The 23,654-nt window shown below is 45.7% G+C and overlaps 1 protein-coding gene across 1 annotated transcript in view; it reads left to right on the top strand.

Annotated features, from left to right (window-relative positions):
- Positions 1 to 23,654, top strand: part of LRRC7 (leucine rich repeat containing 7) — a 3,010,809-nt gene that overhangs the window by 326,970 nt on the left and 2,660,185 nt on the right. Inside the window, exon 3 of the mRNA XM_069641926.1 lies at positions 68 to 170. The gene's annotated coding sequence lies outside the window, so the exon portion shown is untranslated. The remainder of the gene's footprint in view (positions 1 to 67; positions 171 to 23,654) is intronic.

The raw sequence follows: 23,654 nt of genomic DNA, 5'->3' as shown, positions 1-23,654 counted from the left end.
AGATCTAAAAGTTAGTAACAAACAACATCAAAAGGAGGGAGGTGACTTATCATTTTATTTCTTTCAGGAAGTGGTTTTGTCTGAGGAATAGGAAGCAGACATTCATCGGATGTTGCCAGCCAAAGGAAAAGAATTAGAACAGTATTGACTTCAGGTGCTGCGAGAGAAGGGTGAGTGGGTGCAGTATTGCATTGACTCGGATTGAGACTAAAGCTGGAAACCAAATGATCACACAGTTCTTACAGGCTGTGAGTGCTATTCAGTAGGTGTTTCATGCTATTTCTGCTCTTGTAAATGTATCTTCTGGGTGTTCATTAACAATGTAAATGCTTGTTGCTTTGCTGTATTCTATCACCTATGTGGAAATGAGTCAACTGTGATCTGTGGATTCAGGAAAAAAAAGCCAAACTATAATATTTCTCATAAGATCAATCATGCATAGGTCTTCATGAAAAGCATATAACTGTAATTACATTAGCTGAACTGCCTCTACCTATGTGTCATGAAGGCAGTCCCTTTTCTGCTTGATCTTTGAAAATGCATCCCCCACCTAGTTCACCAATCACCAGAAGTCCACAATGCTCTGGCATTTCTCTTTATCAGCCACAGAATCAGCCTGGGCTCCTCCTACAATGATCTGCTGTGGTTGTTGGCACCATAAATGAAAACCATAAATGACTTACATTTGTAGGCTAGCAGGTAGGCATTGACAATTTCAGCTGCTATTAGGTCAATTTCTGTCCCATGTACTTTGAGACCATTAACTCTGACATCTGTTGCCAGTAGAATACCGCAGGCACCCAAATGACTTGTGGTTTTGAAGAACAGCTAAGGGTTCTGGAGGGCCCCTCATATGCCAGCCAGTGACAGCTAAAAGCCTGCTGTGGCTGGATAACTTTGGATCACCTCAACAAGCTTATTGAGCGTCCATCAGAAAACTGAACAGGCCTATAGGGCTGGGGCACAGTTAGTTACATGATAATCATGCCTCAGACTGGTGTTATATGGCTTGGGCAGAGTCTTGCCTATGACAGGAACCCTCACGTGGCTGACTGCCCCCAAGCCTACATGTTGAAAAAAAAGTAATTTGGTCAAAATCAAATATCTGTTTATTTTTAAACTGCCAAAAACTGTATTTTTGTCCTTTAACAAAAAGGTTGACTGACTGAGTGAATCATGGGTCTAGTGACTTTATTTTATTGCTTAAAGCACAAATCTTGCTCAAGAGCAGCATAGCGCTGTAAAGAGTGTGGACTGGCATCTTTTAACAATGGCGCACTACTGTGAGGTCTATGTGTCGGACCTTCGTAAGGTGCTCCACTTTTGGGTTTTGGGTCAATTCGTGGATTTCTTCAAGCCCTGCTTAAGGATCACTATCGTCTCCCACTTTGCTTTTTTGTAGTAGCTAGCGCTGTATATATTATCCACAACCTTTGGTCTTGCTGTAATAATCCTCCATACACCAATGCCTTCTTGGCAACTTGAATGCCATTGCAGTAGCTGCTGATTTTGAGAGTGTTCTTTTTGCTTGCTAGCAGATCACAAATTGACACAGTTCTCTGCCCTGCTCATCTATGCATATATTGGATGCATGTATGGATGTACTGTACCATGCTGCTTAAAGCTCAATTAAAGGACGAAAATGTGGTGGCAATAATGGAAATGCGATGTAAGGAGCGAGAACAAGGGAAGGAGTAAATGCACTGCTGCAGGAAGGTGGAGGATTTCATTATAGTTCTTTAGAACATAGTAATTTTGGTTTGGTTCTATAGAATTAAAATCTATGTGCCTAGGGCATTATTAGAGCTGACCGAACACTGATTGTTGATTGAGTGCCTTGCATACTATTAAGTGTTCTTTTATTGTTGCATACATTGTATTTGTTTTATACAGTATCAAACAGAACCAAATTAAAACAAGCAATCAAAGGGGATATTTCAAAACTACTTGCACCATGTTAAGAAACAGCACCCTCTCAAATGTTATTGACGGACATAAATGCCATCTCATCGAAATGATTTCATCAAAATCAAATGGAATAAGCACAATATTTCTATCTCCTAATAGGGAAAAATATACAGGGTTGGTCACCAGACGGGGGTAGACTAGAAAACCACTCTACCGTACAATCATTGAAAACAAGCCCACATTTCCTAAAACCTTTCAATTGAAAAATGTGTGTCAATTTTTCGGCTTCCAAAGTATGATAGAAAAAGCATGTGCTCAGTGTCCATGCCTCTGCATTTTCAGAACCTGTTTATTGTCCACTGTCAGTTCTCTAACCAATCCGTTGCCATGATTAGCGTTCCTACCTGTCACTTTGCCCAGTATATGTTATGTTACATATATGTGTGTAGCGCACGTCCACCAAAGGCATCTTGTTGCTGGGAAACACAAACAATACAACCAGAAAAAGAAAAAGAACCAGGATTAGTAAAAAAAGAAAAGTCTTAAAGGAGCACCTGAACTGTAAGTGGTTCTCACTAGCCGTGATGGGGGCGAGGGCAAAGGGAGTGCCAAAGATTGGCCGCAGAAATACAAAAAGACCAGCCTCCAATATCCAGGTTAGTTAGTTACGAGGACAGAGATGAGACGAGAATTCTGGGAACATAAAGTGTGCCCCGGGGAAGTAAGGTGAGAACTTGCATTGAAGGTATTCTGCACGCTTGCCGTAAAATGCGTGGGGGACTATACATAAGGACTAAAATGTGATACTTTTAGCAATGGCAAGCCAGAGCAGGGAACAAATCACTGGGGAGTTGTGGGAGCCATTGGGGGTGTCAGTAGCAACACGAGCTGCCATATTTTTAAAGAGCTGCAGCCGGCGAGTGAGGTACAAAGGTTGGGCGAGAGAGAGGGATTTGAAGGAGTCAATGCAACTCAAGACAATAAAGGCAACGACTGGAGCACATAGATGTGGAGGGAGAAACGGAAGGACCTTTAATTGAAAGTGCAAGTCTGACAGATGGAGCTGACTTAAGCCTCTGTAGAAAGGGAGGAGGAACTCTTGAAACCCACATTTCAGACCTAAAGAGGGCTGACAGAACGGGGGAGTCCAGAAAGAAGGGGGGTCCTGTGATAAATTGGAGATAAAATATCCAAAGAGGATACCATCTAGCTTAGGCTCTGACAATACTAGGCATACTGACCATGTGAAGGGTTAATCGGGCTGTCAGAAAGAAAAGAGTAATTGACAAAACAGTGATCCAACCAGAGATTAGCTTCTATTGCCAGCTACACGCTTCTGTCAACAAATGATTGTTTTGTTTTATTTACTGTCGTTGCCAGGAGACGGAGCCGGAGGAAATAAAAAGGGACAGTTTTGGGTGGGCGTACTGAGCACTGAGAAAGAAGGAGCAAGTAATGCCTAGTTAAAAGATATCCTGTTGCGCTGTTGCGCTATAACCCAATTTAGGCCTGTGAGTGATTGTTTAAATCACTACATAGTTTGATGTTTTCGGAACCCTGAAGCCGACGGGTTTCTGTCGCTGAGTGAAGTTGTAAAAACGAACAACAGCATCAGATCCAGAAGACCCGTTCATTATATATGTAAACAAGGCTCCGTGTGTGAGGGAGCACTAGATTAAGACTTTCCAATCGCCCAATCAGCGCTTCGATCAGTATGAAGGTGAGAAAGAAAACGGGGCGGACATAAGATCCCATCGACCGCGAAGTGAGTATAAGAGGGGCGGAGCTAACGCCGGTCAGCTGCAGGGCATCGATCCGCTGATAGAGGGAGAAGGCGAGACGCCGCTTATGAACGAACAGCTGATCAGGCGTTCACCGCGACAAGCCCATTCACGACACAGCTCAGAGTGGAGAGTAACGTCAGTAACAAAGGGGAAGGTACGTGTATGTGAGAGAGAGCGAAGAGGGAAGTGAAAGAAGGGTCAAAGGCTGGATATAAAGAGTCATGTTAAAAATCAGAGGGCTATAAAGACAGAGAGGAGATTTGATGAGGAAGTTCTAGAGAGACTGATTGAATGGAGAAAAGAAAGACTGCACAGTGTTGAGGCAAGACAAGGAGGGGAGTTACCTTAAAGAAAGTCATAAGGAACCAGACACACATTTACAAAGAAAAGGAAGCATACAGCCAGTAAAGATCGTGTGTAATGAATAAATAAGAGAGAAAGGCAAGCTGGGGAATACATTACACGAGGAATAAAACAGAGACTAAAGACTGTAAGGTTATTGTGTCAAGAGGAAAAGAATGGAGTAAACCTAAAAGAAAAGATGTATGAACTTGAACTGAATAGATTCAATGAACAACGCCTCAATATTACCTTTTAAAGAAAAGTTGAAGCAAACCTGATCAGAGACTTACCTGAAGAAACCTTTTCTGAGTTGCTTGACTCCGGCCCAATATTTGAAACGTTTCAGAGAGTATAAGAAAAAGGAAGGTGGTACTTGGGTATCTTATTTCACTGAATCCTTAACTGGCTGGGTCAAAGGTTATAAGGTTTCTACCTTCGAAGGCATGATAAATCTTGTCATGCTGGAACACATTTTTGCTTCTTCTTCCCCGGAGCTTAAGCAGCATTTGGCCGATTCGAAGGAGATAGATCCTAAGAAGCTGGCCATTGCAGCAGACTTATGGGTGTCACATCGAGTCTCCCATAAGGACAAAACTCATCCTGGTAAGCAGGAGGAAGGGAAAAAGTCCAAAGATATGGAGGGTGGAGAATCTGCTAAAGCTTCTTCTCATAAGGGCCACAAAAAGAAAAATAAGGGTAAGACACAAGAGAACTCACAGGGTAGTGGAGGTCAGCCTCCGAAACAGAACTCTGGTTACAATAAGCCTCCCTATGTAAACAGACCCAATGGATCGTGTTTTGCTTGTGGAGCAACTGACCACGTGAAGGGGGATCCCCGTTGTAAGGTTAGACCTTTGGGGGTCCACTCCGCTAATCTGGCCTTCTCCTCCTACGAGGAAGAAGAGATTACAGGAGCATCCTTCTCCTCAGACTCATTTCCCAGCGGGATAGAGGCTGAGGTAGTTTTAGTTTCCCTGGGTTCCTGGGAGCCTAAAGTCGCAGAGGCTTATGCTAGGATTCCGGATAATACCAAGCACTACTTTAAAGACAGTGTGCTGATCAATGGAGTAGATACTCCAGCTCTTAGGGATAGTGGGTGCAGTCGCACTGTAGTGGATTCTACGTTGGTAGACTCAGAGGAAGTTGCCAGAGCTACTCTGATGCCCACTAAGTTGGCTGACGGCCCACTCCGTATGTTCCCAGTAATACCTGTAAATCTTACTTTAAATGGTACAGCAGTCAGGATTCCAGTGAGCATTCAGAGAAACGTCCCGGGAAAGGTCTTGTTAGGTAATGATCTCAGAGCTTTAGGGCTCGTAGGAGACACTGCCGAAAGACCCTACACACGGTCTCAAGCACAGGCAGCATTGGCCAAGACCAATACGCTGCCCCAGCCGAAGGGGAAACCCAAGGCGAAAGGAGTCGACAAGTCACAACGAGGGAAAGAGAATATTCCCCCGAGCTCGCCTACCACTGCGGTGGAGGAAGTTGGTCAATCGCTCGGGCCTGACGAGGAGGTGGCGATGCCTGAAGTATTTGACCCCAATGATCATCCTGAACTAAAAGACTTGTTAGTTGAAGGAGGTCCTGATAGGGACGAATTCAGTAAAGGCCAACGTGAGTGCCCATCTCTGGAAGGCCTAACGAGACAGGCCTGTGCCCAGCTTGAGGGTGAACCTCCTGGGACGCATAGGATTTATTGGGAAGGTGGACTCCTGTATAGTGAGCCCGCAGAGTCTACAGAAGGAGACCATAGGAGGTTGGTGGTTCCCCTTGCTGTTAGGCCCTTCCTCCTGCAGTTGGCGCATGAAGTTCCCCTTGCTGGTGACCTTGGTATGAAGAGGACTAAGCAAAGGTTATCCATGCACTTCTACTGGCCCAAGATGGGGGTGCAAGTAGAAAGTCACTGCAGGAGTTGTGCCTCCTGCCAGTTGTCTGGTAAGGTTGGCGCGACAATCCAAGCTCCGTTGGTACCGCTCCCAGTTGTGGGGGTACCATTTGAAAGGGTAGGGATCGACATCGTTGGTCCCCTTGACCCGCAAACATCCTCAGGCAATAGGTTTATCCTAGTGCTGGTCGACCATGCAACCAGATATCCTGAGGCCATCCCATTAAAAACTGTAACTGCCAAGTCAGTTGCAGAAGCTTTACTTGGTATATTTACTAGGGTTGGCTTCCCTAAAGAAGTTGTGTCGGATCATGGCAGCAACTTTATGTCAAAGTATAGGCAGGCTATGTGGAAAGAATGTGGGGTCACCTACAGGTTCTCTTCTGCATACCACCTCCAGACCAATGGTCTGGAGGGGCGTTTCAACAGGACGTTAAAGAGCGTGATTGGGGCTCTGGAGGAGCCTCAGAGAAGAAAATGGGATCTTCTTGTTTCATGCTTACTGTTTGCCTACCGAGAGGTACCACAGGAGGGTGTTGGCTTCAGCCCCTTCGAACTTCTGTTCGGTCATCCCGTACGGGGAACCTTAGCCATCGTCAAGGAGGAATGGGAGATGCCCACTCCCCCTGTTACTACCAAAGTAGTTGATTATGTGCTAGGGCTCAGAAAATGGATGGTACTTCTGATGGGCTTGGCTAGTGATAAATTGAAGGCAGGGCAAGCGCTGGTGAAACATTGGTACGACCAGAAAGCTTCCCTCATCAACTTTACACTTGGTCAGCAAGTCCTGATCATGAATCCCATAAGGCCTCGAGCTTTACAGGACAAATGGTCAGGCCCTTACCCAGTGGTGGAGCCCCTGGGTGAGGTTAACTATTCAGTGGACCTTGGAAGGCCTGGACAGGCTCCAAAAATGTTTCACGTGAATAGGCTGAAGGCTTTCGTCCCAAGTGTCGAAATCGCAGCACTGCTACTGGCTTCAGACGTTTTGGAAGAGGAGTCTCAACCTCTCCCCGACCTGTTCCAAAGCAGTCCTTCAGATAGCTCTTTTGAGGGTCTCCGAGTGGCCCCTCACCAAAATGGACAAGGCTCAGTGGTTTACCTTGGACATGAAGTAGGTGGAGGGAGGAGACAGCCTCTACCCAGTAAGGTACAAGCAGTACAAGACTGGCCTACCCCCACTACGCAAACCCAAGTGAGAGCCTTCTTAGGACTCACGGGGTATTACCGCAATTTTGTGGCAGACTATGGCACCATAGCTGCCCCTCTGACTGCCCTCACAACTCCGAAGAAACCCAAGAAGGTAACTTGGACCGACGAGTGTGAGAAGGCCTTCAATGGCTTAAAAGACTACTTGTGCCAGGCCCCTGTCCTCAGGGCCCCTGATTATCAAAGACCTTTTATCGTGCAGACGGACGCCTCTGACACTGGGATAGGAGCTGTACTATCACAAGTAGATGAGAAGGGTAAGGAACACCCTATCGGTTTTATTAGTCGCCAGCTTAAGGACAGAGAGCTCAGATGGTCCACGGTAGAGAAAGAATGTTTCTCTGTTGTGTGGGCCCTAAAGAAGCTGAGGCCCTACCTCTATGGGACCCACTTCACTGTGCAAACTGACCATAAGCCGTTAAAGTGGCTAATGAACATGAAGGGGGAGAATCCAAAGTTGCTTAGGTGGTCCATAAGTCTACAAGGCTTCGACTTCACGATTGAGCATAGGCCAGGTGTCCAACATAGCAATGCTGATGGGTTGTCCAGAATGTTTAACCGACCTGAACAAGAGACTCATCCAGGGGTGGATTAGTTCCCCCTGTCCATAGTCTGGGAGGGGCGAGTGTTAGGAAAGATTTCGTAATTGTAGGTAATTTTCCTTCCATGTGGCAACCCCTAAACTTTTTGCTGTTGTTTTTCACCTTGTTCTTGACTTTGCCAGAGAAGTGCAGCCTTCTGCCGCACTCCTCTGGGCTTTCGCTCCTTTCTTATGGGGAAACTGACATGCCCTTAAGACAGTCAGTACCGGGGAACGCTGTTTCCCGTAGTTTCTTTTATCATGTTGCAGCTTTCGTGCAACATGACACAAGAGGGCACTGTAAGCTAAGTTACAGCTCTCTTGGGTCTCTAGCCTTCTACAGGCCCTAGATACTCGTTTAGGATTGTATTTGATCGGTGCAAGTGATTCAGGGACGGGAATGGTGGCAGCGATCGTTTCTTTGTATTTTGAGCTCCTTTTGGCATTCTAAGCGCGTTTTCTGCGCTTAACCCAAAATGGTGGCCTGGCTCCCAAAATGGCCAGACCACGAGGCTCCTTTGTCCTGTCCGCTGACTGTCTTGCTCCCTTCACCTTCCCCAGGTCGAGCCGACCCGGGGCCTTCCTTATTTGGGCATGTACTTTCCCGCGCAACACAGATGCTTTCGCGGGCTTCTACATGTCTTTTGTGCGCCTCCAGGGTGTGGGCTGGGATGTCTGGTCCCAATACACATCCTGGGTGCCAGAGAGTCTAGGGTAGTGTGAATGCCTGGGACCACCGTGGTCCGTGATTGGTCCACGAATGGTGTGAGTGTTGATGAGCGGATCTCCCATTGGGTCCCCTCCGTTTTGGCGCGTTTTGGCGCGAAGGGAACCGTGGATAAGAGGGGGCTGGAAACACCACTACCATGTCGATCTCCTGAGTTCTCACGAACAAAGGAATACAGGAGCCAAGTACCCTGTAACCAAGAGGCTGGACCGAGGAATCGCTGGTGACCCGCTGAAGGACTTCTCCTCTGCACTGCTGTCGCCTTGTGAAACCCTTTTCACCTTTGATCGAACCAGAAGGCCTGTACTGGTACTTCGACCCTTGGAATAGCGGGAACAGCTATTCTCGGCATCTTCACCATCTCCTGCTAGTAAGCCTTAGGAAGCGTCTCTGGGCCATCCAGCTGACTGACCAGCTTACACGGGAGTCTTGCTTTGTAACCGCCGCCAGGTTGTGTTGTATTTCGAGTCCTTGTCACTCTCACACGCTTCGTACACTTGGCGTTCCCATGTCTGAAGTGAGTAGTGTACATTTGGCTCAGATACACACGGCCGCTCCGTTGCCCTGCTGTGGTGACAAAACTGTGCAGGTTTCTTCGATTGGGACGTCTTTTTACTCAACACGACGACGAGGCGTTCCCTGCTCTTCTGAACCTGCCAGCTGCTGAAACTGACGCAGAGAAGCCTGGGTCTGCTTGCATCGGGGACCGGTGAGTAGTATAGCTAGGATCTGGTCGCCCTCCTGCAGGAGCCCATTGCTTTTCCCCGCTGTGTAAAACAGCACCCTTGTCCGTACTCGCGCTCTCCTTCTGCCCACAGTGGAGCCTGCGCTTGAGTCGCGGAACTTGTTCTTCTTCTGTAAGCACTAAACTGAACTACCTGACTTCCTCCAAAGAGCTTCTCCTTTTGCCCGTTGGCACCAGCGCGTGCAGGTACTTTGAGCACAAGGCTCCACTCTTCGCAGGGCTCGTTCTTCCATCTAGTTAGGTGCCTCTGAAGGCGAACTGGGTCTAAGCATTATTTCGCACTGCCTGTTTTCCTTCCCTTTTAGGTGGACTACCTATTTCGTGCATCTAATGCTTGAGACTGTCGTATTTTTATATATATATTGTGTTGATATGGTATGTGTTGGTTTACTATTGTGATATTGTGATTTTCTCGCGACGGTCATTGTTTTAAAGGCCTTAAAATAAATGTGTATATATTTTTAATATAACAACTGTTTGGAGTAGTTTATAAGTGATCTTGCTTTGTGTGCTCATTGCAGGCTTTCAGTCACCCTCACCCCTCTTGAGACCTAGTCTTGACCGCCGCGATCGCTACCTTGATTGGTCTGGCTCGTCCAGAGGTTACCCTGTTCCAAGTAATTAGGTTGGCCTTCTGAACTTCTGCGCCACCAGGACAGAGTTCAGAAATCTGTCTTAACACCCTTATTGTCCTTGTTCCCCCCTATGCTGGTGGGAGGGTCTCATTCTACACGTACACGACATGTGTCCTAACATCCCACAAACCCAACATACAGGTGGTTCCCTGGTCTGCCATGGGAAAATTCCTGCATTATCTTGGTACCCTGGTTGCGCAGTGGGGTAGAAACTTTGAAATCCTCCCCCTTGCTGTTGTGTAGGTTGGCCATATCCCCTCCCCCTCATCATTCATCCCCTTCCCCTGAGGTTGTTATAATATCCATTTCCTGGTACCATATACCCTCCTCCTATGTTAGCCGTGTATGGTGGGGGTGGTGGCAGCTGTTGTGTTATAAGTCGTGGTGATTGTGGTAGTGGTGCTATTTGTAGTTGTGAGGGATCCTGTCTGGCCACTACTTGCGTGGGGTTTGGTGTAGTTATTAGTGCTCCTTCCATGGTGTATTTAGTCAGTTTTTTCTGCACTAATTTAGCCTCTTCCGCTTTTCTATCTTCTTCCTTTTGTTTCATCTTTTCTTGCCACATCCTACAATGGTGTACTATTGTCAATTGTATTTCCGGCCAGGCCTTGGCTTCCATCCCCACTATTTTCTTCAATTGTTTTTGTACTGTCTCCGGAAGCCCTTGTATTAGTATGTGGTAAAATATTGCCTGTGTCTTGTCCCATTGCTCTCTAGTTTCCATACGCCACTTCTCCTGAATCTCCTGGATATAATCAACAGGATCTTCATTCTCACGCATCTTGCGTGACGTAATTGCTCCTATATCTGAGGTGTCTGGATATTGTACCATCCGAGCTTGCCATAATGCATGCCTGCAATTCGCAAATGGCGCCCCGTCATGTGATGTGTTCGTTATTGTGACCCCGGGGAAACCCGCTCTCTTCCAGATGTCATCTGCCGCATCCCCTAATATTGATATTAATAGGCCCTTCACGTCTCCTACTGCTAGTTTCTGTCCTGCAGTGTGCTTTTCCATCTCGTATATCCATTTTCCCGCTCCTCCACTTAGTGATGGGAGCCTGCACTTTATATTTTCCTTATCGGCATGCTTCCAAGGGACGTATTGTGGTCTAACCTCCCCTCTCCAATAGCGACATTGGATTGTGTCCCATCTATCCCCCCAGTTGTCGCGGAGTGGAGTCCGAATACCCCTCTTCTTCTTCTGTGTCAACTAGGTCATCTGTCATGTCCATATTACCACTGCTCGTTGTACCTGCCCCTTCATTTCTCCCCCTTTTCTTATTATTTTCTTTATTTAATGTGGGTGTGTGTGTCCGTTCTTCCTGTATACGTCCGGGGAGATCTCTAATCCTGCCGGCGTAGGGGTTGTGTTCAGGAGCGGGTGTGGGCGGGATGATGCGGGTGTAGCTGCACGTGTTTGCCCACCCGCCACTTCTCGTTCTTTCTCCTCACTTCCCTCCATTCCTTCCTTCTTTCTGCATGCCCATGGTGATTCCCGGTTGGTGCGGGTGATGTACAATTTGTCTAAGCTTTCCCTATGGCCGCTTCTTCCTTCTCCCCCCATTCCTTCTTCTTCTTCACTGCAGAATTCATCCAGGAGCGACAACCCCCAATCTGTCCTTTTCCCCCTAATCGTCACCGTTTTTAAGTCTATTAAATCCGTTCCTTCCTCTTCTCCTTTACCAATTGCTCCCCTTTGCGCTGATGTTGTGGCTACTTCTGCATCCCGACGTACATATGTCCTTACCCTACTCTCCCCTTTACTCTCTATTCTTTCCTCTTCCCTCTTCTCCACTATTTCACCACCTATTTCCTCTCTTTTCTTTTTTAATTCCTCCATCACCTCACTACTCACCTGCTCTAATATCCTTTCTTCCTCTCTCCTCCTTTCCCATCTCTCTCTCTCCCTTTCTAATATGCTTTCTATTACTTTACCTTTCTCGTATTTCCTGGTGCTCTCGGATAGTATTTTCTTATTCCATATTTCAATTTCCTTTTCTTTCTCTTCTTCCTCTCTTTTCCTGTCACGCTGTGCTGCTCGAGATACCCTTTCTGCTATCGCCTTCATCCTTTCAGCTTCCCTCTTCCGTTCTTCAGTTCGTTCCCTCATTTTTTCTAACTCATCCTTACTTTCCTTCCTTTCCCGCCTTCTCCCTCGTTCCTCTTTCTCAAGCTGTTTAATCAGTGCATTTTGCTCATTCCTTAATTCTGCCAATTGTTCCTCCAACATCTCCTCCTCTGCTCGTAACAGCTCCCCTTCTCTCCTTTTATCTTCCTCCCCTCTTATTTCACTGCTACCCTCATCGTCCTGGTTCATTCTCCATACTACCTCCTTTTCTTCTCCCGTTAGTGTCCCTCGCAATTTTAACAGCACCTGCGCGGCTACCCACTCATCGTGTCCTATGGTTGGGATTGGTTTTTCACTATTCTTCCCTTCCTTTGCGTGCATCTTCATACAAGTTGGGCCTACCGTACTTGTCACCTTCTCCCCCCCTGTGTAGCTACCTGTAGCTGTATATGGTGGTGGGCTGTACGCAGGGTTCGAATATCCCTCAGCTGCCGTTAGTTGTTGCCTTACTGCTTCTTGTAGTTCCGTCACAGGATATAACCCCTCTTCTTCCTTCTTCACTACTTTCGCTAGGGGTATGTTGTCGGTCCTTTCCTTCTTTACTTCTATTTCATTTGCGATCCTAAGCTTTTCATCCCCCTCTCGGTCTCTTCCCGCGCACTCTGCGCTGTCAACCTCCTTTTCCCCATTTCCCTCTTCCTCCTTAATCTTCTTCCCCTCCTTCGTTTCCTCCACAGTGAACATCCCGGTTGGTCCTGGTCGGGACCCCTGGAACATCCTCCATAAGTTAAACACCTCCACGTGATGCGCCAGCTTCTTCCCCTTGTATGTGTTATGTATGTGTGTCAGTAGTGAGTGTTGGACGTACGGGTCGAAACTGCCGTTAGGCAGCCAGGGTGTCGTCATTTTGTTGTCTGTCCCTTGTGTCCATGCTATGCTGTATTTGATCAGTTTTTCCCTATGCGGCGATAGTGTTTTACACATATGCTGAAGTGGAGTAGTGAGGGTATTCCCCCACCCTCCCGATCCTAACCCGTATGACATGGTTACACTGTGTTTTTAGCTCCCTTCAGTACAGTTGTCGTTACCTGGCCCCGTAGTTTGGGGACGTGCGACCGTCCGCTAAAAGAAAAACAGTCAAATATAACAATTGCAAATATGCTGTCTTTCCCTGTGTTTGTTTTTCTTTCTTAATACCGTTACGGCCCCCTGCGGCCACGGCGCACGAAGCCCCCTGCGGCTGCGTGCCCTGTGTGACGTGCTTATACAGCCGTCCCACTTTTCTCCTTCCCTCCTCCTCCTACCTCACTCAGCGTGGCCTGCGTTCTCCGTGCACGGTCACTTCCCCCTCTCCACCTGTCCCGTATTTGGGGTGGCCGACGAACTACGTGCGCACCCCCTGCCCTCTATTCACTTCCCCACCACCCTTCAACAATGCTGTATGGTCAAGGTATCCTATGAAAGCCCTACATGTGACGTCACCGGCCTCTTCCAAAAACTACCGGTAAGATCTTTTACACTTCAGAAAGCTCGCAATAAGTTTTTACTGTTTGTCCCCGTTAACCCCACAGCTGTCCTCTTGTTACGCCTGGAACAAGGTAACCAACAATATACTTGTATAATCGGATTGCGCACGCTGCGTCGCCTCGCGTGTGATATGCCCCTCAACAGGAGGGCTTAACCAGCCAATTATCTTCCATACTAGGCAACAAGTTAGCTACCACCTACAGGAAAACGTCATCTATCTATCGAGTTTCACTGCTCGATCAATAGGGATCCTCATCTACTCATTGATCAATAACCGCCAATTCGTAGGAAAGCCACACACACACCCCCCTTACAGGTGGCCACGACCTAGGCCAATCAGTGTCTACGAGCAACCGCACGTGGTGCTTTCTTGCTCCACCCACCCTTTTCCGTGACGTTGTAGCAGACGGCTCTCGCGCCTGTCCTGCTACCATTCACTTCACCGTCAACACTAATTGAACAAATCTTTGCCGCGCACCTTAGTAACACCTCCCACCGCCCTTATTTCACTCCTCCCCCCTCCCTCACAATCTCACATTGCTTGTTGGGTGTGACATACTCAAGTTCTCTTGATGCGGGGCCGCTCGACTGCGTGCACCCCTCCAAGCGGCTCGCCACCTCCCCTCGCCTGGACCACGTCTGGACACTCGCCAACCGTGGGCGGGATACTTCTCAACCAGCTCCCGAGGGCCAACATCCGGATTGCGCTGTCCGTTCTTCTCGCAGTTCCGCGATGGTCCTGTAGTCCTCAAAAAGGGGGCAGCGGCAGAGGGGGCCCGCGCCGCCGGGCCTCCTCGCAACGAGAGGCCTTGGGAAAAATAAAAATAAAAAGGTAGATCGTAAACAGATCTCAGCAGTGCCTCCAACTTGTCGGGGTGGTTATCCCGGGGTCGGCTGAGCCGTCCGCAGACCTCCGGGCTGGGAGGCCCCAACTCCTCCCGTGTTCCCAAAAACTGAGTATGAGACACACACAAGAAGCAAGGCGGTTCTGCTGTTTATTAAAACAACGGCAGGGATGGGTCTAGGATCGTACGCTTCCATCCAGACTTTCAAAATCTGTGGGGCTTGCAGGCCCTTTTTGCCGCAGTATGACGCGCTACTTGCGTCACCTGGGAAGGTTAGCGAAAAACCTATTGCCACTCCGGATTGGTTCCTCGAGTGCTAGAGTTAGTATAGTATACATATAGAGAGCAATATTAGTGGTTGAGGATGAGTCAGGTGGTATACTTGGGGTTGTCCCTTCTATTAGATAGTTGAAAATTGTTACACAAAGACCCCTGATGATTGGCTAATGTTAGTGGCGTCAGTGATGAGTGCCCCCATGTTCTGATTGGTCCTCCTTCGAGCCCCCAAGTCTGGGACCATCTTTGTTCCCAGCTTGCGGCGTATCTGTCACTAGCAACAATGTGTAACTATGTGTTCGTGCAGGCAATGTGCGGGTTTGCTCATAGACCTGAGAGCAGGCCATTCCCACCGCTGTAGGTGTTATCTAGTCATTTCACTGTTGCAACCTGTGTCCCAGACGTGGGACCCAGGCGACTTCTTCCTCGTGGGTCTGGCACCTTGTCAGGTCGGCTTGGTCACGTGTGGAGAGACCGTAGCTGGGTCGGAATTCTGCACATTTAAAGTTGTATTTTGCTTCTGTGTGCTTGGCTTTGCTTACAGGTGTGACCTTGGCGCCGGCTGGTAGCATACTAGTTGCAACATCGCCCCCTTGGCTGTGAACTCTCGCTGGGCTCGTTCTGCGTGGTCAGCACTTCTACTCTCGCTCATACAGTGTTCATGGTGGTTCTTGCTTGCGGCCTACTTGGGCCTGGTTCATGGGTGGGGATGTGTAATGCACGGCACCTGTGTTGCGGTTTGACATGGCTTCATAGGCGGTATTACGTCTTCTTTATATTCTCATTACGATGCGAGGGGTGGGAGAAGCGTCAGCAAGCGTATACGCAATTGCTTTATGCGTCTTGCGTTTCTGCATTACTAAAAAACCTATGTGAAAAATAATAAAGATGCGCGTCAGTGGGTGTATCCGTCACCTACGTCATAGCACTGAATATATTCTTCATGTAGGTTGGTGCGTGAGTGACCAGTGTGCATGGTGGCACGTGTGTTCTTGGCAGTTGGCTAGGTCGTCATGGCATCTCTAACGATGTGGGTGCTTGTTGTTGAGGTCTTAGTCGAGTTCATCCATGCCGCAGGTGTCGGCTTGAGTAGGGCAGGCTGGTGGACATATCCTTATGTTCTTGAACCAGGGTATTTGGTTGTCTGGTAGATAGACGAATTCATCTCATGGTGGGTGTCTGGGCCGCGATCCTCTAGGCCATGGTCGCGAGGAGATTGGGGGGAGCTTTTTAACCCATTCTCCCACTTCAGCATGCAAGAGAGTCCCACCAAAATGCTCAGGGAAATTAACAGCTTCCCCTCTCCTAGCTAAGGTGACTGCACTCTTTGCAACCAGACACGACCATTTTGCTAATTTATGGAAGCAAACCCTCAGACAGTCTAAAATATCGACATCATCTATCAAAGCCCCCTCCAAAGCCAATGTAGAAAATTGTGACCTGTGAAGCCTGGTCATAAAACATGACTGTTTTATTTTTAATTATGTTAATAAAGGCATCTAGCAAGCAAAGAGAATTGTTCGGAAATAACTTGATGCAGGCTCTAGGTATTTTAAAGCCAGGTGTGGGCCAGCCTGAATCACTGAGGAGGGTGGGGGGGCGTAGGGGCTAAACAATTGCTGTTACCACAAACTGAAAATGATTTCACAGGTGAACAGTGGGCAACAATATTTAGTTCTTCCATATATATATAATGAGCGTCTGTTTCTGACATCCACTCAACACATTCTATTGAACCATGGTTAACATAGCGTAACAGCTGATGGGCAGATTAACTCAATTTGATATCTGTATCAGGAGACAAACTGCTTGATTTCATTTTTGGGTCTATATAGCCTGCTTAGTGACCATGGCCACTGGCCAATGATCAAGTCCACCCCCCCAGAATAACACCAGAATGACCAGTTGCTTATCATTCACAATGGTAATACATTGGTTGTACAAAGCAAGTACAGTCATGCTGTCAAAGAAACTGTTTCTTGGAACTTTACAGCACTTGCCATCAAGTCACTAAAATCTTTTTTGCCAGCCAACACATGCAAGTTTACCCTTGATCAGACAATGTATGACTTAACTGATTCTTTGGTAACGTGGTTGTTGGTTTTGCTGCATCTTGCTTTTTGTCCACAGGTTTGGGTGTGGTATCAAATGTTGTAATTGGGTCTTGCATCCTGGCTGTAGTTGGAGGAACATACTCTATATCTCATTATTATTGTGTTGCAATATCTTTTACCAGGACTGTGCATGTCATCTAGTGTAGAAGAGTTAATGTTTGAATGATTTCCACAATTTCCCATGACTTGCCTGTGGCGTACATTCATTGACTTCCATGCTGCCTCTGCTTTAGTAGACTGACCAGACTTTAACACTTTTGAATGCAGAGTAATTGAACTACTTAAAATCTATTAATAATAAACTAGTGTTTTAAGCAAAAGATGATTATGTGTATTCAATCTTGTGCCAGATTGGGATGAAAAGAAGGGCTACAGTATCTTATGCTTCCATTGTGACATTGACATTTGATGAAGAAACCTCCGGCAGTTTTTTCTGATCGATATCCTAGTAGAGATGCCGGAGCCACATTGGATTTGTGCAGGATAGCCTCATAGTATAGAAACGGGTATCTAGGCAGTGGTATCTTAATCCAGAATACCCATCCTCAAAATGTCAACATACCCCTTCCTACTGGCGAATGGCTTCCTGTTGTATTATTTTAAATGATTATGGCATTAATAATGTTCCTTGCCCATTATTATCCCTCACAAAAGTATAGTCTACTTCTCTATCGAGTGACTCTATTTTTCGTTTCTAATTTCTCTCCCAAGTTGTAGCCCTCTTCCCCACACCCCCCTCCCTCCAACAATGATTGTCTGCTTTTCTTACAAAGGCTGTGTTCCATCTGCAGGTGTTGTCCTTTACTCTTTGTCTGCATATCTGGACAATGGATTGACTTTGTGATAGTTTAACCTTTAATTTCATGTTGCAAATGTCTTTCTTGAGTTGTGTCCCACAAGCATCACAAACGTTTCCATCTCATTTTTTAAAAATAAAAGCAAAACCTACTTGCACACTTCTCTTTCCTTTTGTGCTACCTCACACAAGCCTAGCATGCCTTTCTTTCAGATGAGTTTCTAATTGAGAATTTGTGTTTCAAACCTCATAAAAGATGTGTTATTACATAACGCCAACTTGCCTCTGTGCAAATGTTTCTTTAAAAAATGAAATGGGGTTTCCAAAGTTATGTTGTCGTATTTCACAAATACCCTACCCAGATTTTCTGCCAAGAGTCTCTTTTGTATATTTGCAATTACGTAATACACATGGGTTGCGAAAGCATATCTAAATTTCTGTTGCCGAACAAATTGTTAGCCGTCCTTTCCATGAGTATCTGTCTTTAACAGTCTCTACTAAGTATTAGTGTGTGTTCCATGCAATATGTTTCCTTCATTCTGCCTAATGTTTCTTAGACTGCTGAGCAGCTGTTTACAGCCTCACAAATTATCTGAACAAATGAAAAACTACGAATCTTAAAGTGATTGAGGCTTTGCAATATGCAGAGTTTCGTCTATCTGTAAATTGATTAGGCCGGTACCAATCTCTAAATGTTCATGTGCATGTATATTGTTCAGTCTCCTAATTCTCATCAGGTTGCGCTCATCTCTCTGGGAATAGTTCTCACTGATGGTGAGAAATGGTGTAAAAGTTCAAGGAAGTGTCTAATGGTCTACCACCTGTTTCCAGAGCGCGAATAGTACTGCCATTGACTATTAAAGTGCTATGGTCTACTATAAGAGATTAATAAATTGTGTTTCTGTCCTTTTTATACATCAGGTATCTATTCTTCTAATGTGTAATTCTGAATTATTTAAATCAGTAGTGAAGATTAGTGTAAAGATTGTGAAAGTACGGGAGAAAGAAATGTCACGATGCCAAGACAAGAGCATTTTGGGAAATTCAATTAACCTCCACGAGACTGTATTGCAGGAAATAACATTCTGACAACACTATTTTAAAAACTCTGAATAAATAAAACGGTTGTAAATAAAAATCACTACCGTTTCTGCTAGCTTCCTCATTTGGTTCACCACAAGAATTATGTGCAAAATGTAGCTATTACCTATCCAGAGCGCTTGGCTGTCTCCAGAATGTGATAGTTGAAATGAACATGTGATCTACTTTTTTTCTGTTTGCTAAAATATTTTTTTTCGCCACTTTGCAAAGTTTGAATTAAAAGGATTCTGCTCACAATATTTTTCTGAATCATATATCTAACTAACTCTTATACTGTGCACATATTTGCATCAGTAGATGTCTAGACACTGAATACAGACCTGTAATAAAGGTAACCACTCAATCGGTTTTACTGTTAACATTTTTGGTTTCTTTCCCTGAAAGGAGCATTTCACTTTCGTGCAAGAACAGCTTCTGTATGCTTGCTTCAATATATGGATATTTGTTTGCTTTCTTGAATTTCAGTTACGATCGGTACTAGTGTGGACATCGATGATGGAACATTTAACTATGAGTAAACGAACCACAAGTTAAATAACATTTATTATTAATGTCCAGCAATAATTTGATTTTAGGTTTTCACAGTTTTGCCAGTTCTTTTGCAGTTAATGCTTTTAGGGACATATTCATGATCTGACCTACTTTAGAGATATGTTTATTTTGACACGTTTAAATTCCAGTTTCCTATTAGTGTGATATGACAGATTTCATGCCCTCTGTTTACAAATCCACCCAACAATTCTGGTAAAAGAAATGTGCAGTGTGTTTCTCAAAGTTCGAAATGTATTTAAAAGAATAGAATCACATTTTAGTGATCTCCAGCTTTACACCATGGGGAGCACCGCCATGTTCTAGTCTCAAATAGAATTGGCTAATCAAAGTAATTTTACCTGCCTGTAAGAATCTCGCTATTGTCTCTCATGCAAGCATTCAAAACAACTTCGTATAAACCGATATAAATTCTTGAAGATCCTAGGTTCTAAACACTTCTAATGCTGCTACATAAGCAACACAATGTATTTCAATAATAACATGCCGCTTGTCAGCCAGTGTATGTATTTTTCAATGGAGCCCATTGTAAGAAACTCATGGTGCCAACAGTAAAGACAGACACAAGTGATCAGAGTTCAAGGGTGTTTATTAAACTGTATGCAGGTTGGGAAAATGCCTAATCTAAATCTAAATCTAAGATGGGAGCAAGCGTCGGCCATCAAATGAAGATATGGCAGTCCTTGTGGCGTTGTGTCAAATCGGAAGGGCATATACTAAGAAACCTATTGCCAAACCTTACAACTAATGCAAACAAGGGTGTGGGATGGTTTTCAAGAAAGAAAAGAAGTGTTAACAAATAACATGTCAGGATGCAGTAGCTTGAATCTCCCTTCCCCACGTTTTGAGCACCCGGTACGATGGGATCTTGGAGCACAGTACACACTCGAGCTTTCTCAGCACGAGTCAACAGTTCCACTTGCAGCTATCAGGACCGTCGATGGCCAAGTCTTGTTCCTCTTGAAAGTCTCTTGCCATCAAGGGCCTGACATATTCAATAACAAAACAAAAGTTCCTTCAAACCAATGAAAGTTCGTTTTCTAGTTTTACTTTTGATGAGTATTGTTCACACCTGGGTCCCCCTCTTCCGGGCTCTGACCCCTCTTTACATTCAGCCTCCCTCTTGCGGGTTCACTATGGCTTTTCCTTCGCTCACAAATCTTAATGTCTTTTTAAACAGTTCCAGTGGACATCCTTTGGCCGGGTTCACCTTTGTCAACACACTGTTTCTTGGAACTTTAGAGTTTGCCCCCTTCTCGTCAGCATCGCTCGGCGGGGCGGGCTTCATCTTTACATTCACTTCACTTTCAATGTTTACGGGATTCACTTCCCTTTATTTATTTATTTATTTATTTATTTATTCGCATTTGTTAAGCGCACAGGCAGCCCATAGGGCATCGTGGCGCTGGTTACAGATATGAACATGACTTGTTATACATACCGAGAAGTCATAACTTAGTTGCAATAGAAAAGTTTACAGATATGAACATGACTTGTTATACATACATAGAGGTCATAACTTAGTTGCAAGAGAAAAGTAGTAGCTATAGGTGTATAGCTATAGGTGAGGAGGAGAAGAGAGGAGAGGGTGAGCATACACATGTTGGGGGAATTAGTTGAACAAGGTGGTTTTCAGTTTTTTTCGGAAGGTGGTGAGAGAGGTTTCTGCTCTGAGCGTGCTAGGTAATGCGTTCCATAGTTTAGGTGCGATGTAGGGGAAGCTTATTCCACCTGCTTTAGCTCGCTTGATGCGTGGGACCCTAAGTTGGTTAGTGTGGCATTGTCTCATTGGCCTATTGGTGTGAGATCTAACTAGCGTGTCGGACAGGTATGAAGGTGCAGTCAGGTTAATACATTTGTGTGCGGTGGTAAGTATTTTGAATGTAATGCGCTCTTTAACAGGTAGCCAATGTGCTTCCCTTCTGGCTTTCGCGATGTGGTCTCTTTTAGGTATATTGAGGGCTGCTCTTAGTGCATTATTTTGTGTTATTTGAAGTTTATTGAGACTGGAGTTGGAGGTGCCCGCCAGTAGCGCATTACAGTAATCTAGTTTGGCTCCAATGGTGGCTCTGGCAATGGATAGGCAGTTATCTTTAGTTAGGAATGGTTTGATTGCATTGATGAGCTTGGTACTCAGGGCGGAAGCAGAGACAATGGAGTTGACTTGCTTTTCCATGGAGAGTGATGCGTCAATGTGGACTCCTAGTGTTTTAACCGAAGGTAGAACTGGGATGACACAATTGTCAATGCAGAAGTTGGTGAAGAGGGGGTCGAGGTTTGTGAGAGTGGGTTTTTGGCCGAGGATGAGGATTTCGGTCTTGTCTCCGTTAAGACATAGACCGTTTGTGGCCATCCATGCTTGGATGGTTGCGTATATATTCTGGAGAGTGACTGCGTCCTGGTGATAGAGTCCTGTGAGCGGGAGGAGTACTTGGGTATCGTCAGCGTAGTTGGTGTATGTGATCCCAAGTGCGTCCAGTTTATCAAAGAGAGGTTTGGTGAAAAGATTATAGAGGGTAGGAGCCGTACATGAGCCCTGAGGGACTCCATACCTGATGGTGGTAGGCTCTGCGTTGGCTGTATTGGAATACACTTTCATCACTCTACCTTCGAGGAAGGAGGTGATCCAGTTTGTGGCTTGTTTAGAGAAATGTGCGGCCTGTGTGAGATGGTTGGAGAGGATGGCGTGGTCGACTAGATCAAATGCCGCTGAGAGGTCTAGGAGGAGCAGAAGGGCCGGCTTGCCTTTGTCTAGGATGAGGGTAATTTGATTTTTAAGATCTAGTAGGGCGGTTTCAGTGCCATGACCTTTGCGGAATCCAGACTGCCTTTTTCCCTTGCTTTCTCATGTGGCTGGATTCACATCCCTTGCTTTCTTTATAGTTCGACTGCACGGGGATTTTGCTTGACCTCCTTTATGACCACTTAGACCTATATTTGCAGCTCTTCTACGGTCTTCTGGTTTCTGTAGTTTTACTCATATGGGGATCAACCAGAGTTTCTCGGAGCAGGACCCACGTGCTGCCGGTCCCCTTCTGCAGCTGGTCTCCCCTTTACAATTTTACAGTTCTTTGAACATTCTCACTTTGCGATTTTCATTCACCACAGCCCAGTTCTTATCAGCTCTCCCCTCGACTTACCGGCTGTTATGGACTGCTTGGCTTTCCTCTTTACTGGAGTCAAGGCCGGTACAACAGAAGCAGGAGTCTCGCTCACTCTGGCTTATTGGCGTCAATACTCTCCATGTACCATTAACATCTGCTGCAGAACACTTGGGCTATTGTCCTCGGTCTTACGTTTCTCTCAGCGGAGGGTTTGTGGGATTTGGTAAAAAAGGGCAAGGTCGTTTCACTCGTCGCCAGCCTCTCGATATGTTCCGCCTTCCTCCTCCTCTTGAACTGCCGGGTCTGAATAGCTGTCTCATCGTGCGGTCTGCCTTGCTCATACTGTGCTCTCTTGCTCCACCTTTTATCCCTGTGGGGAAGGGAAAGGGCCATCAGGTGTGTGTGATTCTAATCAATTGCCTGACTTTGCCTGACCCTTGTATTGGGACATGTCAGGTAAACGGTTCTGATGTTAGTCGGTTCTCTGGTGTGTTGTGTGAAAGTGTTTGTGTCGGAAAAGGGGGGGCAGTGGTTTTGAAGGTCCTATGTGGTAGAATGGGGAAAAGGTGTTGAAAGAAGGGGTATACCACGCCTCAACCGTCAGTGTCCCACTCACACTCCCCCAAGAACCCCCTCATCCAGGTGATCCTCCCTCACTGGTCCACCTTCAGGAATTGGATCCAGTAACGATGGCGGGAGTCCTGGCCACCTGGATGACAGATCCTCAGGGACTAGCTACGGAGACACCCTCAGGTTTCTCATACCATACAATGCTCAATTGATTTTCTCCAGTATCAAGAACAGTATGTTAACAGAGAAAAGTGACTTGAACAAATAACATTTGAAATAAATATTCCTTTCACTTATCTCCCATAAATAAATGGCCAGCATACATTTGGCACACACAGATTCGGAATCAAAACAAATTCACTCACAGATTCTTACATTTTACTCTGAACACATGTGTATGGCCTTCTCAGAATATATATGTGCAGCTTTAACCTTCACTAAACATGAGTGTGATACTTTCAATCTATATAAGTGTGTGCAACTGTCAATCTATTAATGCACACACAGTGTTTAATGTGCCTGTGTGTAGTTGTCAGTCTACCTAAGTTTTGGGCTTCAGATATATGGTTCCCCAGTAAAATGTTCAATGTTAAAACATCATTTCCCTCTCACTTCATGCATTGGTCTGTTTATACATTCAAATATAAGGGACTGCAATGGTTTAACACTTTGCACTATTCTTAGTGAATTGAACTACTTCCCTATACTCATTTCTGTTGCACAAACATTCCATTTATGGGTAGCCCTCCCCGGGCGGGTATTATGCATGATATTACCTTAGACAATCATGTGTCATGAGTACACTGTGGCCCAAATGATTCTGCAGCTGCGTAAGCCACTGATTCTGTTTTAAATGGTTCTTAAATTCAAAAAAGCAATTCTT

This window comes from Ambystoma mexicanum, chromosome 1q (genome assembly GCF_040938575.1).
Source record: "Ambystoma mexicanum isolate Mex_15411 chromosome 1q, UKY_AmexF1_1, whole genome shotgun sequence".
Classification (NCBI taxonomy): domain Eukaryota; kingdom Metazoa; phylum Chordata; class Amphibia; order Caudata; family Ambystomatidae; genus Ambystoma; species Ambystoma mexicanum.
Note: the sequence above shows the minus strand (reverse complement) of the source record. Positions and strands in the feature narration are given on the sequence as shown.